Below are 19,228 nucleotides of genomic sequence, written 5' to 3'. Positions count from 1 at the left end.
GTTGATTCCGTGGGAGCGAATGAGTTCACCAAGGGAGTGAGTGTAGATAGCGAACAGAAGGGCACCGAGAACTGACCCTTGAGGAACTCCTACAGTAAGGGGATGGGAAGGGGAGGAAGAGCCCTTAAAGAAACTGAGAATGAACAGCTGGAGAGATAAGAGGAGAACCAGGAGAGGACAGAGACTCTGGAGACAAGGTTGGATAGCGTGTTGAGGAGAAGGGAGTGATCCACAGTGTCGAAGGCAGCTGAGAGATCGAGGAGGATTAGAATAGAGTAGGAGACTGAGACTGAGACTGAGACTGGGGCCGTAAAAGGGACCTAATTATCTTGTATGTACACCAGGACTTAGATATATTGTACTCTCCTATGTGCTTACTACAGTGCTCTGCATTTAGTAAGCACTCAATAAATGTCATTGATTGATCGATTGCTGTGTACAGTGCTCCACACAGAGTAAGTGCTCAATGAATACCATTATTAAATTTTCGGATTGATTAACATCTGTATCCTCCTCTAGATTGTAAGCTCATGAACAATAATAATGATGGCATTTATTAAGCGCTTACTATGTGCAAAGCACTGTTCCAAGCGCTCACTGTGGCCAGGGAATGTATCTGCCAACTCAGTTATACTGTACTCTCCCAAGGACCTAGTACAGTGTTCTGTACATGGAAAGTGCTCAATAAATGCCATTGATTGATTGAGTGATCAATTGATTAATGTCTCTATCCCCCTCTAGTTTGTAAGCTAATTTTGGACAGTTAACCTGTCTACCAGCTCTGTATTACTGTACAATATCAAGCACTTAGTACAGTGCTCTGCACACAGAAATCGGTCAGTAAAGGCCATGGATTGATTGACTGATTATTTGATGATGTGGGATGAGCTGGGACAGAGAAACGGGGAATAGGAGGGGGTACCAAGACCCAAGAGACACAGATGTCATTTCCCCAATTTCTGGACGTTTGCCCCATGAAACTCACAACAGTTCAACTGTATCAGATCAACACTTACTCTTCATCTCGATGTATGTTTTTACACTCCCATTTCTTACCTATTTATAGATAACAAATTGTATATTCAGTTAGTAAAGGATCTACTTCATTCTGGCATTGGTACCCCTCCTTGTAAAATCCTTACGTTATCTAATGAGAATCACTGGTGTCTACTCTCTTCATTAAATTGTGAACTCCCTGAGACTAGAATGTGCATGTCTTCCTTTTTTTGGAATTCGTTAAGTGCTTAGTATGTACCAGGCATCGTACTAAGTGCTAGAGTAGATACAAGATAGGCAGTCAGTTGGTCAGTTGTATTTATTGAGTGCTTATTGTGTGCAGAACACTGTACTATGTGCTCAGGAGAGTACAGTAATACAATATAAAAGATTCATTCCCTGCCCACAACGAGCTTACAGGCTAGAGGGGGAGATAGACATTAATGTAGATAAACAATAGGTATGGGTATAAGTGCTGTAGGGCTGGATGAAAAAAGGGAGCAAATCAGGATGGCACAGAAGGGAGTGGGAGGAAAGGAAATCAGGGCTTATTCAGGGAAGGCGATTTGGAGTTGCTGTGCCTTAAATAAAGCTTTGAAGTTGGGGAGAGTGATCATCCATCGGATATGAAGACGAAGGGCACTGCAGCTCAGAGACAAGATGTGGGTGACGGGTCGTCAGTGAGATAGACTAAATCGTGGTACAGTAAGTAGGTTAGCACTAGAGACGTGAGGTGTGCAGGCTGGGTTGCAGCAGTGAGGTGAAGTAGGAGGGGGAAAGCTGATTGAGTGCTTGAAAACGAATGATAAGGAGATTCTGCTTTATATGGAGGTAGATCGGAAGCCATTGGAGGTGGGGAAACATGGCCTGAACGTTTTTGTAGTAAAATGATCCGGGCAGCAGAGTGAAGCATGGACTGGAATGGAGAGAAAAAGGACATAGGGAGGTAAGCGAGGAGGCTGATGCAGTAATCAAGGTGGGAAAAGATAAGTGATTGGATTGATTTGATAACAGTTTGTATGGAGAGTAAAGGAAATTGTTTTATGTACTTCACTAAGCACTGTCAGTCAAATTGAAATTCAACAGAAAGGCAAGATTTATTCTTTGCAAATAAGGAGATTACACTTTACCAAAGTTTTACAGTTGCTTGTGAACGCCTGAGTTCTAAAATGACAGATGGAAAAACGAAATTTGATTGGAAAACCCTCCTGGATGAGGTGGGCTTCCAAGAGGGATTTGAAAATGGTGAGAAATGAGGCTTGGCAGGTTTGAAGGAGGGAGGGCACACCAGGCAGGTGGAAGGGTACAATCCAGAGGATGTAGGCAGGGAAATTCAGAAGGAGACACGGTAAGAAAGTCTGGGGGGATTGGAGAGTTTGAATTGGGGTGTAGTGGGATAAAAGAATGGGTGGGTAAGAGAGAGATAGGGCTCATTTAGAATGGTCCACCGTCTTTGCCTGATATATCTGCAATCTCTAGAGTTGAAACAAAGACCAATTATTAATCATGAATACAGAATGATGATGAGTCCACTATTGTTATTCTAGGAAGGAGTACCAGAGTGGGAACCACGTGGGACTGGACAATTATTTAGGTTGTAAGGGCTGAGGCCACAGAGAGCCCACGAACCCGGGCTTCTGAAATTCCCGGACAGTAGACTGCCTAAGCCAAGCTCCGGACGCGTTCTCCCATAGTGTCCCTACCCAGCAACGGGCTCACAGTCTAGAAGGGGGAGACAGACCACAAAGCAAAACTTGTAGACAGGTGTCAAAAACGTCAGAACCAATAGAATTAAAGCTATATGCACATCATTAACAAAATAAATAGAATAGTAAATATGTACAAGTAAAATAGAGTAATAAATCTGTACAAATATATGCAAGTGCTGTGGGGAGGGATGCAGGTAGAGCGGGGGGATGAGAAGGAGGACAGGAAAAAGAGGACTCAGTCTGGGAAGATCTCCTGGAGGAGGTGAGCTCTCAGTAGGGCTTTGAATGGAGGAAGAGAGCTATCTTGGCAGATGTGTAGAGGGAGGGCATTCCAGGCCAGGGGAAGGACGTGGGCCGGGGGTCGACGGCGGGACCGGCGAGAACGAGGTACAGTGAGGAGGGTAGCGGCAGAGGAGCGGACAGTGCGGGCTGGGCTGTAGAAGGACAGAAGGGAGGTGAGTTAGGAGGGGGCTAGGTGATGGACAGCCTTGAAACCACGTGCTGCCACTCCGAAGCGCACCTCCCCAGGACCTTCTCTGAGGCCTCTGTACCTTTAATAGCCTCAAACTCTGCTCAGTCATGTGGAAACTTCAATTCTTTCAGTAGTATTTATTGAACACTTACTGTGTGTTCAGAACTGTACTAAGGGCTTAGGAGAGTACAATATGGGAAGCAGGGTTGTCCAGTGAAAAGAGCCTGAACGTGGAAGCCCTGGGTTCTAATCCCCACTCTTCCAGTTGCCTGCTGTGTGACCTTGGGCAAGTCACTCAACCTTTCTGTGGCTCAGTTTCCTCCTCTGCACAATGGGGATTCAGTACCTGTTGTCCTTCCTACTGTGTGAGCTCCACGTGCTCCTGACTATCCTGTTACAACCCAGTGCTTAGTCCAGTACTTGGCATATCGTAAGTGCTTAACAAATACCACAATTATGTTATAGCAAAGTTGGTAAGCATTCCCTGCTCACAAGAGGTTACAGTCTAGAGGGGGAGAGAAACATTAATAAATGTAAATAAGTAAATATGAATGAATTACAGACTTTGTGTCTTTGTGTCTTGTGTCTGCTGCCTGAGATCTGGTAATTTGGGGGGCTTAACACTGCCCTGTGGTCATTGAAGAACCAGAAAGTTTATGTGACGGTGCCACGGAAATACAGCAGTACTGGAGCCGAGGTGGGTGGATCAACACACGGACAATAGTTGTCTGTGTCCCCGGGGAGTCAGCAGGACTTTCTGAGTCCCCCCTCCATCCTGGAGCTCTTAAGTCACATTCATCTGTTGTCTTGAGTGCCCGGCCCATCTGACCCGGACGGACTCTGTCGGTTCTGATCCGTGCAAAAGAACTGGGAGTATCCATCCCTCCTCCACCACTCTACATCTAGCGGAAGGCCGCCTCCTGTGCCCTGAGCACATGGGGAGAGGGCCTGAGGCACTGGGGAGGGGTTCAGCTCTGGGAGCAGAGAAGCAGAGTCAGGCATCTTCCCGGACAAAGGGCCCGCACCTCCCCTCTGCGCTGCCGTCTGACCCCGTTACGTCCCCACCGACAGCACTGGACAAGGCAGGGGAGATGGGGGGCGCGGCCAAGTCCTCTAGCACCTGCCCGGGGAGTCCGGAGAGTGATGGGGTGGGGGGAATGGGAGGGGGTGAAGGAAGGAGAGGGGTCGGGCCCAGCTACTTCCTTCTCTGCAGGGCAAGAGATGTCGAGGCAGGCCCGGTGAGGGGCCAGTGAGATTCTGGGACTGCCGAACAAGCCAGCAGTTGTGCTGGTGGGCTTGGGGGCTTGGAGGGGGCGGGGAAGCTGGACACTGTCAGACCCGCTCGGGCCTGTGTGGGAGTGTGTAGAGGGAGACCCTGTCGGTGCTTTCCGGGCGGAGAGCTGCCCAAGGAGACGGGGCTGACTATGTTAGCTCGAAGACCAAGAGGAGCCATCAGGGAGATGACTGCGGATCACTCTCAGAGGTGGGAAGAAGGAGGAACGGCGAGGTCTTCTACTTCCCAGTCCTCCCTGATCTGCCTCTTCCCTCGGCCCGGGGTGAGGGGAAAGAGCTGGTTCCATTCTTGTTCAGGAGAAGGGAGCGGGCGTCCTGTGCAGTAGGCGGGATTGAGTTTAGACGGCAGGAAGGCCTTTGGTAGATCCAGACCAACTCGGCCCTGGACTTAGGGGACAGAGAGGGGACGGGAGAGGAAACCCTGAAACAACTCCTCCTGAGCTCTGATTCGGAGAATCTCTTTGGTTTAGAGAGGATTTACATTATTCCAACATCTCCTCTCCCCTGTCTCCGCGCCCAGACTCCTCTCTGCGGAGGAATCAGCCCGATCCAACGCTGTCCCCGCTCCCCCGGCTCCCTGGCGCCGAAGCCCGGCTGCTCCCTGCTCCCTGGGAACGCAGGTTACGGAAATAGCTGCCGTCCGAGGGCCGTCTGCCAGATGTGCCCAGGAGCGGCCCCCGCAGCTCAGCGGGACAGGGGCGGCAGATGTTCGGAGTTTCAGACTTCGTTCCATCACCTGAGTCTGGGACAACGGGGGCAGCGAGGAGAGGGCACCGCATCAGCCCCACTCCCTCCCCGTCCAAGCATGCAACCCACCTCGTTCTCCTTTGAGGCCTCCATCTGTGCAATGCGGCAGGCTTCGATTCCCACCTCCCCTTCTCCTGAATTTACAGGGTTCATAGCCTAGTAGAAAGAGAACAGTCCTGAGAGTCAGAGGTCGTAGGTTCTAATCCTGGCTCTACCACATGTCTGCTGTGTGACTTCGGGCAAATCATTTAACTTCTCTGTGCCTCAGGTACCTCATCTGTAAAATGAGGATCAAGATTCTGAGCCCCATGAAGGACAGGGACTGTGTCCAACCTGATCACCTTCAATCTACCCCAGCGTTTAGAACAGTCTTTGGCACGTAGTAAACTTTTAACAAATGCCAGAATTATTATTATCATTATTATTGTTGTCCATCCTCTTGCCCCCTGGGGACTATTCTTCTTCCCGCCTCCGGTTGATGGGGTTTCACTAGGGAAGCACAGGCTTCCCCAGCCACTTTTGTTAGTGCCCTTGCCACTGCCAGTCTACCATCAAACGATCACATTGCAGCCGCAGCCCCTGGAGTCTAAAGGAACTTGTAGAATCGATGTAGGGCTAGAGGTAGAGCCAAGCTAGTCTAATCACGGCCAGGTTTCCTGCCGAGCAGGAAAGAGGGGTGTTGTCTTGGGTCGTCTGTCTACCTCCTTCTGCCACCCTTCTCTCCTTCTTCTCCGCCCAGCCCTTTTGCTAAACTGTTCCCAAAACCTTCGTTGTGGGTAGGGAATGTATCTGTTGATTGTTATATTGTACTCTCCCAGGTACTTGTACAGTTCTCTGAACACAATAAGTGTCAATAAATACGATTGACTGACTTTATCTCCCTTTCTCCATTTCTCCTCTCCTCTTGGACCAGTTTACTCACTAAACCACTTCCAGCACTTCCGTCTCCTCTTCCCCGAAGCAACCTCTCCTCCCAATCCCACCCCCCATCTTCCCGCCCCAACCCCCTTTGGAGCGATATAAAGCTCCTCCAACACCCCCTAACCCCTCTTGAAGAGATTTGGGACATCACTGACCCCGTCACAGGGCCCTGGGGGGCTAGGCACTGGGGACGTCCCACAGGCTGGTGACAGGCGGGCGAGGCAGCGGAGGGGAATCAGGTGGGGCGAGGGAGGGGGCGGTTCTACAAGCCCAGAGCCACGTAAAGTTGCCACCCCCGACACAGGACACCGGGCCAGGGGCTGCCACAGCCTCATTTTCCGGCCTGGGGCTGGAGGGGGCTGCTCAGGACCGGCCTGACCAACCGACACTGGGGCGGGGGGGCCGAGGGCAGAGCTAAGGTCAGAACTCAAGGGCAGAGGGAGCAGTTTCGGACTCCTCCCGGACAGTCCGGGATTTAAGGGCTTGGAGAGACACCCTCCACCCCCTTCTCCCCTGGGCGCACCCACGAACTCCCGTCTCCACCTGGTCACTCCGAAAGAGGACAGAGCTGGCATGGTGTAGTGACTAGAGCCCTGGCCTGGGAGTCAGAGGTGGTGAGTTCAAATCTAATATCCTCCATTTTTCTGCTGTGTGACCTTGGGCAAGTCACTTCACTTCTCTGGGAATCAGTTACCTCAGCTGTAAAATGAGGACTGAGACTATGAGCCCCACATGGGACAGGGACTATGTTCAACACGATTTGTTTGTAACCACTCCTGTGCTTGACACATAGTGAGAGCTTAACAAATGCCATTATTATTACTATTATTATTATTATTATTATTATTATTATCCCAATCTCCAAGCCCAACCCCTTAAATTGAGGATAGCGCTCTAAGAGAACGGGGAAACTGGATTTGGGTCTGCCCTCCAGAGGACGTGAGCGCCGCGAAGTCACTGCTCTGACTGTGTGAACGTGGACTCTGCCACCAGCCGGTATCTACGGGCTCAAGAATTTAGGGTAACTCCATTCCAGAGAACAGCAGAACCGAGTTTTTAGTTCCTTCCAGGATTTAATCTAAACACGATCGACACTTCATTGGCGCTCCATGCCACGTCTTTCCTTTACAACAGGGCTAGACCCTTAGCGCGGGAACGATGCTAGCCTCCTCCCGCTCCTCCAGCCTCCCCACCCCCACACCTCCCTCCTTCCCCTTCCCATCCCCCCGAAAGACTAGGGAAAGTCGTAAGGAGACACGAGACGTGGCCTCCAACTTACTCCGCTTGGAAAATTACTCCAAAAATATCTGGGGGCTCTGCGCGGTAAGAAAACAGAATGGAAACGTTACCTTGCCCTTAAACATAAAATCACTGGGTATGGTGGTATCTACTGGAGTACTAATATGAACAGGAGAGACATATAATAAGATCAATAAATTAAATAAATAATTTTTCAGAAATATCCGGAACACAGACATCGCCTACAAATCTTGACGCAAAGAAAATTAGCCTTGCAGATAGCTCGTCGCCAGTTCCTCTAAGTCATGTTTTCTTGAGGGATTCAGCTATGGAAGTTGCTGGGCTGGGCATTCACCACCAAGGCCGCTTTCAAATGACCAGGGTCATTTGGAGGAAACCTTTGAATATGTAGATTCCACCACTACCACCGCTCCCTCCTCCCCGGCCCCCTCTCCCCGACCCGGGCCCAGAGTGTCGGGAGGGGGTGGGGAGAAGTTGGACTTCCGTAGAAACACGAAGAAAGATGGAAAAGCTTCAGATGAGATGGAGCTAAGGAGCCTACCTCTGAGAGGTGGCTTGGGGTGCAGAAAGTGAAATAGTCTAATCGCTGTCATGCGTGAAGGGAGCGGGAAGCTCTCCCCACCCAGTTTCATTTGACAACCTCCAGGTTGCAGTACCTGAAACCAACGAGGGTCTGGACCTTCTCAGGGATTGGGTGAGTTTGGGGATTGGAGTGAGGAAAATACAAATGGGGTTTTCAGGGGGATCATATGATAATAATAATAATAGTAATTTGTTAAGTGCTTACTATGTGCGAGGCACTGTACTAAGCTCTGGGGTAGATACAAGATAATGAGGGTGGATTCTGACCCTGTCCCACATGGGGCTCACAATCTTAATCCTCATTTTACAATTGAGGTAACCGAGGGACAGAGACGTTAAGTGATTCGCCCAAGGTCGAACAGCAGACAAATAGAAGAGTTGGGATTAGAACCCAGGCTCTTCTGACTCCCAAGCCCATACGCTATCCACCTGTCCACACTGCTTCTCTAAACCTCCTAAACCCTCAGGGCACGGGTGTTGGCTACCATCGTGCCAGAAAATACGGTAATAAGACATATCAGGGTTCGGGATTTGGGCTTGATTTTATTTCAGAACGGGGGTGAAGAGAGACAGAAGACAAAGAGGGATCTCTGGGAAATGACTAGGTGGACTTGGGCTGAAACCTCTTCCCTACACTGGTCGCGCCTTCGAGACCATCGGCGTTCCCTCTCTGGCGTGGAGATAGGGGCATGGGTGAGTTGGCCTCGGCCTCGCTGACTCCCCTGGGGCTGGGGGATGGGGGTTCAGGTGGTTTCTTCCGAAAAGTTGTCTGGTCTCCCGGACTGTGAGTGGGATGGAGGTCTGCATGCGAATCAATTCACCCAAGTTAGACTCCAGGTTACTAGGGCAGAAACACCTCCCCCCAACCCCAGGACCACTCTGAAATCAGAAATGGGAGTCTGACTTGGGTCCGACTGCCGCAGCTGCTTCGTACCGAAATACCCGACAGGTCAAACCCAGAAAAGCTTGGGCCGGGGAGGTTTCCTTGGGCGGGTCGGTTCACCCTGATTATTTCCTCCCCGGGGAATTCGTCGAGGAAGCCCCCGGCCCTGGCGCTCTGGAGAGGAGTGAAGTCAGGGGATGAGAAGCGGCTTGGCTTAGGGGACAGAGCATGAGCTTGGGTGTCAGATGTCATGGGTTCTAATCCCGGCTCCGCTACTTGTCAGCTGTTTGACTTTGGGCAAGTCGTTTAACTTCTCTGAGCCTCAGTTACCGCATCTGTAAAATGGGGATAGAGAATGCTTGGCACATACTAAGCGCATATCAAATGTCATTATTATTATTATTATCATTGTTATTGTTATTAGAATATTCTGGAAGATCCGATGCTCGGGGCCTCAGCGAATCAGGTCCCTTTGCCCCGGGACTCCGGACCCTTCCTAACCTCCGTCGCTCGTCGCTGAAGATGGCGCTGAGCTGTGGCCTCGCTCCGGGTTACGAGTAGGGATCGTAGGGCGCCACCAGGATGGGGATCTCTTAACGCGGGGCGGCCTTAGGGAAGTAGAGGGCCGGTCCATGCGCCCGGTCCAGATTCCCGGCGGGTTAGGGATCCAGGAATGTGAAAGGCTTGTCTAGACGGGGACCTTGGCCCTGCTCCAGGGCAAAGTTTCCGCAGATGCTGAGCGGCTGCGGGAGGGGACCTTCGAAGGGTGGCGGGGTACAGGGCGGAGGAATCCCGAAGCAGGCCTCTCCCCGGCCCTTGAAAGCGGGAGGCTTGATGTGTAGGAGGGGCGCCTTGAGAAGCCCATAGGGCGGGCTGGGGATCCCGGGCGACTGGTAGACGAAGCTGGGAGCGGGGGGGGGCGGAGACGGCCGGCGGCGTCTTCTCGACGCGAGGGTTTCTGCCGCCGGACTGTGGACTCAACTGGAGGCTGCCACCACAAGGTTGCTGGTGGGGTGAGACAGTCCTCTGAAGAGCATTTCGTCAAGACCCTTGCCCTCTGGGGCCTGGCCCGTCTCCAGAACCTCGGACAGGACCAGATGTAATTTCTGACTAACCTAAGCGTCTCGATCTTGAAAAGCATCTGTGTTTTGGAGTAGCAGTACATGACCCTGCTCAAGCTGTCCAGGGCATCGTTCAGTCCGTGCATGAGGGTCCGCTCCCGGGCGTTCGTCTAGACCCTCGGCACCCGGAAGCGCTCCAGCCTTGCCTTGGTCTTCCGCTTCTTCTTTGGCCCCCTACTTTTGGGCCTCGGCCTCTGGTCCTCCGCGCTAGCCTCATTTCCTTTCCCCTCCTCGTCCTCTTCCTCCGCCACTTACTCCTCCTCCTGCTATTCAAGGTTGTGGTGCGCCTCGACCAGGCCTCCCAGTGCCCCCAAAACTGTTGGGTCCCCATGCTCCTCCTCCTCTTCTTCTTCTTGTGGGCCGAGGGGTACCTCCTGCCAAGGGGGCGGCGGCAGGGCCAGCTGGGCCATGGTTCCTCCTTCCCCGAAAACCTATAGCATCTGTGGACGCTGGGACAGAGAAATTAGCGAGAGTTAATAACTCACCCCTATAGGGAGGAGGAAGCTGAGGAAGGTCACCAGCTTCGTCTCCCCTAGGGAAGCAATCAGCTGCCGCAGACTGCGTGGACATCCCGGGTTTGGAGGCCAATCAGCGAGAATATCACGTCGGTTGGTCTGCTCAGTCCACTACACCTAAACTGCTTTATGGTCTCGACGTCCCTGGTCTCCCCCGCAAAAATCTGCCGCGCCTCCAGTTTGCTGTAGGCGGAGGGTTCGGGGCCCCCAGAGTGAGGAAGGGAAGGGTCCCAATCGCCTCTGCCTAGCCGAGGCAGTCCAGACAGGATTTGGTCAGGGTGCAGGATTGGCTTGCGCTTTGTAGAATATATCCAACCACTAACTTGAGTGTATCCAGTTTATCCTGATAAACCCTATCTACCCCAGGGCTCAGTACAGAGTGTGGCACATAGTAAGCCCTTAACACAAATTATTATTACTTTTTATCATCACTTTCATCATTACTGTTATTAGTTTTGCCACATCTCTGAATGAGAAGGAAAGGCGGGGGTGGTATTTCTCCACGTTTTACAGATGAAAAAGTAGAGAGATTAAGTGGCTTGCCAAAGTCCACACAGCAAACCACTGACAGAGCTGGGGGAGGGAACCTAAATTTCCTGACTCCTAGATCAGGCTATCCTACAGACTACCTTTTCGCCTTCCTCTCCCTTTTCTCTTTCTTTCCACCTATCACTTCCCTCCCCCTTCTTTGTCCTCTTCCTTTTTCTTCCTTGCCTCTGTATGCTTCTCCTCCTCCTTCAAGCCTCGTCATTTTTCTTTTCCTCCCCCACCTTCACACTCTACTTTTCTCTTTTACCGATGCTCCTCACCAGAAAATGTTTATTGATTCTCTACAAGCTATCTGCTAGAGTTTTATACAGCTACTTAGCTGTGGTCCCTGCCCTCCTAGAGTGCACAGTCTAAAGAGACCAAGAGGATATATACATGTTCACTCATAAGAAACAGCATGGCCTAGTGAAAAGAGAACGGGCTTGAGAATCAGAGGAGCTGGATTCTAATCCCGGCTCTGCCATCACCTCGCTGTGTGATCTGGAGCAAATCACTTAACTCCTCTGTGTCTCCACTTCCTAAACTGTGAAATAGGAATTAAATACCTGCTTTCCCTCTTACTTACACTGTGAGCTCCATGAGAGACAGGGACCTGATTAATTTCTATCTACCCCAGTACTTAGAACAGTGCTTGGCACATGGTAAGCAATAATAATAATAATAATGGTATTTGTTAAGTGTTTACCATGTGCCAAGCACTATTCTAATCCCTGGGGTAGATACAAAATAATCAGGTTGTCCCACGTTGGGCTCACAGTCATAATCCCCATTTTACAGCTGAGGTAACTGAGGCATAGAAAGGTTAAGTGGCTTGCCCAAGGTCACACAGCAGACAGGTGCAAAACCGGGATTAGAATCCCCTTCCTCTGACTTCCATGCCAGTGCCCTTTCCACTAAGACACGCTGCTATAAATACAATAATAATTTCACTCCTTAACCAAAGGTTCCTGGTAATTAAACAAATGGATTAGATGGCTCTTCTGCTTCCCTAGCAGAGAATGTTACCATAGGCCAGTGGGCGAATGTCCAAGTTTGACCTATAGGATAATCTGTGAGAGACTCATTTCACAGGTTCAATGCGATGGGATAAAATTAAAGTGGCTTTCTTGGATCAGCGAGCATGTGGTCTGTTGATTTCTGGTAAGGTGCACGGGCTGGTAGCTTATTTGCAAAGCTATTTGCATTGACCCCAGCCAAATGCTCCTCCCTTCTTTCATAACCCCTCTCCATGAAAACCAACAGAGGCTCCTAGGTTTCCTCTCTCTGGGAATGTCTCAGATTCAGGTTGCTGATCCCAGATCCTCTCTCCCTCTACCTCCTCTAAATTTAAGGTTCCCCATATGTTCCCACACCTGACTTCTGGAACAGTCTATCGTTCTCTATACCCCCTGGCAATTGGTCAGATAGAAGTTAGACATCAGGAAGAATTTCCCGAATTGTGAGGGCTGATACACTGTTCCAGAACACACTAACAACATTGACATACTGTCACAAATATACACTGACACTCCCATTTTCACACACAATCCCCTCTCCCTAACACAGACACGTACACGCACACACACACACACACACACACACACACACACACACACACACACACACACACACAACGTTTGTCCTATTCGGTGCAGAAGAGCAGCTAAATTTCCCACAAATTTCCTCTGTTCCCTTAAGATCTTAAATAGGATGCCTCCCCGAGGAGGGTTTATGGGGTACGGAGATGCAGAGCGTGATCAGGTCAGATTTCCCAGCTTTTCATAGCAGACCTACCTGGGAATCAAAGGTTACCCCTGGGTGCCGAGACCAGCCAGCTTTCTGTCTCCAAGTCGAATGTCCACAAACTATAATAATGTGAACTTCCCCCAAACTCTAGGCAAAGATCAACTTCACCAATAGGTTTCCCGGGTGGCAGAATGTTCTTCCTGCGGTCTGACTCGAATCTGTCACTTCAATTGAGCAAGAATTCCCAAGATGTCGAGGATGACGAGCACATAGCTTCCCGCAAACCCAGCACCTTTATTCCCTGGATTTACAATGTGATCGACTCCCCGCCACACCCCGACCCTCCTGCCTACAGACACGCTCAAAGCCACAAACTCACCCCCAGCTGCCCAATGCCCTCTCGTCCTGTCTTGTGGTCGGGCCCTGGTTTCTGGTCTGGCGAACTCCAGTTCCCTGGTATGGAATCTAAGGCTCAGAGGACGGTAACTTGGTTCAAGTCACAAAGTATATTTTCAGTGGGGAATAGAACCCAGAGTCCTCGCACTCCCGCCCGCATATATGACTGAGGAACTGCTGAGAGAGTAAATGGCCAGAAGCCAGGATTGACCTCCAGCCCCATTCACGGCCACTCCACAATGAAGAGGGCTAAAAGAAGTCCTGCAGTATCTCCTCCTCAATCACGATAACCTGGAAGTCTCTGATCAGGAAACATATGCCCTTTGGATAACTTGAAGCATCTGGGTAGTTCTTCTCCTGGCACCACAGAGGAGATAGTTCTCCTTTTCTAGTGTCTGCACTAAGATTCCCAATCCCGTCCCTATCTGCCCCAACAACAAACCTTCCCACATATGGCCAGGGAGGTCCCTGATAGAGGCAACGAGATTAAAGGTGGACTTTTGGGGAATTTGTCAAGGTAGTCGGACACATATGCCCACTCTACCCGGGTGGCCACGCTGTATGGCCTTGGACAAGTTGATTAACCTCTCGGGGCCTCAGTCTTCCTTTCTGTTGTCCGGGATGCTAAAGTAGAATCCTTCACCCCCTCCAGAATTGCTTAGTTTCTCCGCACCCCCCACTTCTCGACTCAATCATCCTGCCGGGTAGGAGCCTCTCCCCCATCCCCTCGGCTGATCGGCTGCCTTCAGCAGCTCCTACCCCCTTTATTTCATCCCGATCAATCCCCCCCCGTCCCTCTTCATTTCACCTCAGCCGACCCCCCGCCCTAGTCACTCCGAGCAGCAGGACGCCTGAGTCCGGCTGAACGCAACTTTAGTGACGGTAAAGGCGACCTCCGGCTTTCTCCTGGCCCCGCAGCAGGGCTAGAGGCCTAGGCTCCCCGGAACCATCCTGGTTCAGATTCTAGTTGGCTATAACCCCCTCTCCGACCAAGCCGTGTCCCCTGGCTGCAGTTCCTGGTTCCGTGACCCTCAGGCTGTCCGGCCGCCCGTCTCGGTCCCCACAGTTAAGCCTCTGCTCCAGGGGCCGTTAGCCCTGAGGCTGAACATTCAGAACCAGGGCCATGGCCAACTACCCGCCTCTGCTCGCCGTGTCCGCCCGCTGCCTGGTTTTCATTTCTCCCCTCCTCCCTCCCGCCGTGGGGGGAATCCTAGACCCCACCCCCTTGGGGGTGGGCGGCCCGGGGGAGGCGAGAGGACAGATGAAGTGGCCAGTGTCTGAGCAGGGGGAGGGGGAGCAGGAGACGGGGACCAGTCTGCTCTGGTCTCGCCACACCCTGGCCGAGGGAATCCTCCGGCCTCCCCTTCCTCTCCAATGCTTGTTTCCAGTCCTAACCGAGTCCAGACCTACGGGGGTCTGCTTCCTGAAGTTCTCGAGGTTCTGAAGGAGTTGGTAATATCTAGGGGCCAGAAGAGAAGGAAACAGACCACCGAGCCCACCCTCAGACCCAGAGGGCAAGACAGAGGAAAGGAGCTGTTCTGCAGCAGGAAGGATTAATGTTACATAGGAAGAAAAAAAACACTTCCAGAGGTGGGGAAGTGCGATTGCTAATCACTGGACCCGCCTACTAGGAAATTGCAAATAGTTTTTCTGTCTCTCCCATTAATTTCCTTGAGGACAAGGAAAATGCGCCTTGCTACTCTTTATTCTCCCTAGCACTCAGTAGTGGTCAATCAATGTGGCTAGTGCAAATCTGTCCGAATACAAAGGGCAGGATGGGATGACCTCTCGAGGGCCTTTCCAGCCCGAGGACTTTGCATGAAAAAACTTCCTGCTCAGTGCTGTGTGATCTTGATAAAGCTGGCTAACCACTCTGGTATTCCTGTCCCCAGGGGTTGTGATGCGTTATGTGCCGCGGGCAGGATGGAGAGGAGATGTTATTCCTTAGCCGGAGAAAAGAGGAAACGCTCCATAAATTTGTGCGGGTGTGTGCTTTGTTGAGGGGCCAAGGTGCAGGAGACTGACGCAGCCGGAGATATTGAAGAACAGGTGTGTGTGTGTGTGCGTGCATGTGTGTGGCTTTTTTGCCAAGGGAAGCGGAGAAGAGTTTGGGAAGCGGAGACAGCCGGACAATTTTATTAAGATTAAAGGCTTTATCATAATCAATAAGCAAAGCACTAAATAATCAATAACAAATTATAATAAATAAGCAAAGCACTAAATACCAATCCAGATCAAATTATAAAGAACAAGAACAAAAAAGGGGTTCATGTATCACCGATCCTAATTCATCTGCTACATTGAGGTCAAAACTTCAGCTGGGAAGCCCCGGGACAGCTCACCCAGAGTCTCTAGAATTGGGAAAATCCGTGGGCAGTGCATCCACTCACAGGTGAGGCTTCGAGTGAGTTCCGGGACTTTGCCAGTTTTATAGTCCGAGACAAACAACTTATCTAACTTAGTTTATACAAGCTTTGGTTATTTTTGTATATATGTTGACGTAAGGGTCGTTGTTCCCAAGGGTCCGCCCCGCCCCAAGGAGCTGGTTAGGAGCTCAGTGCGGGGTGAGCCTCAAGAGCAAGGACATCCTTTTTATACAGTACTTTCACCTGCGTGAGTAATCAACAGTCCTTTAACCCCTAACAAGAAATAGGTGTAGAAGTTATAATCATCCTTCGCAGGAGTTGTGAACAACCCTACTATTACACTGGCCAGTGCGCGGGAGCGAGGTCCCACACCAACATTATAGGCAGTGACTTTCGGAGGGGGATTCCGCTCTCTTCCGCTACAGACTGGGACTCATAAATCTGCCTGCATCTCTCCCCCCTCCTTTCTTTCCTACCCACTTCTTTCTACCCCCTACCCTCCCCAGACATCGCAGAGCCGCCCCGACTGGTCTCCTCCCTTCCCCCGGCAGATGGCTCTGCAGGCCTGACCACCCCGTCAGCCCTGCCCTGCATCAGGCAAAGGGAAGAGAGAGGAGCAAGAAATATCAGGGGAAAGAGGGGCCTGGGGGGGCGGGGGAGGGAGACGGGCGGGGAAGAAGAGAAGGTCTAATGGATTGATTGAGACGAAATGTCGAAATCTTTCTCTTTCTTCATCTATTCACCTACCAGAGAACTAACGGGGAAGGAGGCGGGGCGAGGTTAAGGATCCCAGCGCTTCCTTCTCCGGAATCTGATTCGCCTCACGCCCGTTTCCCGTTGGAGGAAATGGGTCCAGAGAAGTTGAGTGACTTGCCCGAGGTATCAAGGAGTGCGCTTTGCTGAGCCGGGTCTCTAACCGGGGCTCTCGGCTCCCAGAATGAGGGGAAAGAAACTCCTCAGGGGACTCTAGTGGGCCCTTGGTGGGTAGAGGGGCTCGAGGTCTGAGCAGAGGGAAGGGAGCAGAGGAGAAAAGAGGAAAGTGATTGAGATGGCTCTCCGAGCTATGCCCCATCTTCCCCCCAAAACCTGCCCCTGTCTTCAAAGCCTTACTAAAATCACATCTCCAAGAAGCCTTCCCCTACTAAGCCCTCATTTATCCTACTCTTTCTCCCTTCTGCTTCGCCCTTGCACTTGATTTGTACCCCTGATTCATCCCACCCTAAGTACAATGAAATTTACGAATTTATCAGTACTTTTAATGTCTGTCTTCCCCTTTAGACTGTGAATTTCTTTATAATTAATGATAGTAACTTTGGTACTTGTTAAACACTTACTATGTGGCAAACACTACTTTAAGAGCTGGGGAAGATATACGTTAATCAGTCTGGACACCGTCCCGGAAACACATGAAGATCATAGCTAAATAGAAGGGAGAAGGATTTAATCCCCATTTTACAGATGAGGTAACTGAGGTTCAGGGAAGTTAAGTGACTTGCCCAAGGTCACTCAGCGGACGCATAGATAAAGCAGAGAATAGATTCCTTGTGCGGTAGGAAATATGCTTATCAACTCTGTTGTACTGTAGTCTACCAAATCTTAATACAGTGCTATGCACACAATGAGGATTCAATGAATTCCATTGATTGATAGAGAGGGAAGGAGAGGATAGCATAGGGGATGCTGCGATGTGGACACCTCCAGTGCAGTGTGGCAAAGGTGGTCAGGGACCTCCAGAAATAATCAGGTCCCTCCCCTTGCTTCTGCGTGCGACAGAGGTGGCGGCTCCATCACCATCCGTGACCTCCCCAAGGGTCAGTGCTCGGGGTGCGGGACCCCCCGGCGCCTTCTTCGAGCCCAGACCAGGAGAGGGCCTCCTTCCATTTTTCAGCCATGGGGATTGTCCCCGCCCTGGTGAAGGCCTTTTAGGGAGTCCTAGGCATGTGTCTATCTGGAGGCCAGGGAGGGACGTGATGGACTCTTGGAGGGGTTGTTGAACTTCCTTCAACAATCCCCATCCCAGACCCTTCAATTGAGATCGAGGTTAGACCGCCAGGAAGATTTGGAGTTGAAGAGGTGAATCTTATTGGTAGCTCTTATCAACAGTGGTATTTAATGAGTACTTAACATATGCAGAACACTAACACAATAGAATGAGTAGATGTAATCCCTGCACTCAAAGAATCTACCATCTAGCAGGGCAGGCAGACACTAAAATAAATTAAAGGTAGGGGAAGGAAAAGTACATAAGGGCTTCTGGACTGTTAGCCCTTATGTTCTCTATATGTTGCTGACTTGTACTTACCAAGCGCTTAGTACAATGCTCTACAAACAGTAAGCACTCAATAAACACGATTAAATGAATGAATGAATGAAATGCTGAGGGACAGTGGGTAATCAGGTAACTACGTACTGAGTAGGTGACACAGTAGGGAAGGAAAATGTATATATCTAGAATTCTGTTTATTTATTTTGATGCTTTTGATGCTATTGATGCCTGTCTACTTGTTTTGTTTTGTTGTTTCCCCCCTTCTAGACTGTGAGCCCGTTGTTGGGTAGGGATTGTCTCTATCTATAGTCAAGTTGTACTTTCCAAGCGCTTAGTCCAGTGGTCTTCACATAGTAAGTGCTCAATAAATGCGATTGAATAAATGAATGAATAAATTACGGAGATGGACATACGTACTGCGGGATGAGGGTGGGAGTAAAAAATCAAGTGCTGAAAGGCGACAGATCCAAGTTCACAGGTGATGCAGAGGGAGAAAGACTAAGGGAAATAAGGGCTTATTCTGGGAAGGCATCTTGGAGAGATGGGATTTTAAACCTGGGGAATATTGGTCAGAAGGCGAGGGACAGGAGGTGGTGTTGTAGGGGGAGAGAATTTGGGAGCTGGAGACTGGACATATCCCGGAATAGTTCATGGTGTGTGGGGGAGGAGGAGGGAGAGCGAGACCAAGAATGAACCCCAGATCATACTAGGAAGAAGGTTCGGAGACAGAAAGTAGTGACCGCAGTGAGGTTGACTGGAGTTTCCCCGTGTGAGACACACGTCAATGTGGAGGATCACATGTTCCCCATGGGGTAGTCGCGTGGGGTAGAGCTGCCACCCTACTCTTGGGGCTAGGCTCCAGAGCTGCCGGCCCCTAAGGGAAGCCAGCACCGAACAGAACATAATAGGCCCCTCGGCCCAACGTGTGGCCTGTCCCCCCGGAGGGGAGCGGTAGGGCGTTTTTCCAGAAAGGCCCAGCCTCGCCGAGAGCCCGTCACGTTCTGAGCGGGAGAGAAGAGGAGCCAGGACTCTTGACAACTCCCGGAGACCCGCTTGTGGCCGACGTCCTGGGGCTGAGGGGACAGGTGTTGTTGAAGGACAACAGAGACCAGCGCCCGTTCACCCCACACTTACCAGAAGGTCTGGGCTGGGGAGAACACGGACGGGAAAGGGTTCACTAAAGGACCAGCAGAGACAGAAAACAAGAGAAAGCTCCCCCGTCTACCCACATCTCCACGCATAACACATTTCTCTCCCCCCGGCGTCCCCATTTCTCTCCCTTCGCCGGATCTTCTGGGTCGATGGTGGGGATGGACGGGGCCGGATCAGTGAAAAATGTTCCGAGAAAAGCAGTTTCCATATCCCCTGACAGAGCTGGTTATTTCTGCTATACAATGGCATTTAGTGAGACACGACGATGTGCGGAA

The 19,228-nt window shown here is 50.9% G+C and overlaps 1 pseudogene; it reads right to left on the bottom strand.

Annotated features, from left to right (window-relative positions):
- Positions 1 to 4,171: 4,171 nt before the first annotated feature.
- Positions 4,172 to 10,394, bottom strand: LOC119923737 (annotated as a pseudogene).
- Between the last annotated feature and the right edge of the window lie 8,834 nt (positions 10,395 to 19,228).

The sequence above is a fragment of the Tachyglossus aculeatus genome, unplaced genomic scaffold, assembly GCF_015852505.1.
Source record: "Tachyglossus aculeatus isolate mTacAcu1 unplaced genomic scaffold, mTacAcu1.pri scaffold_235_arrow_ctg1, whole genome shotgun sequence".
NCBI lineage: Eukaryota > Metazoa > Chordata > Mammalia > Monotremata > Tachyglossidae > Tachyglossus > Tachyglossus aculeatus.
Note: the sequence above shows the minus strand (reverse complement) of the source record. Positions and strands in the feature narration are given on the sequence as shown.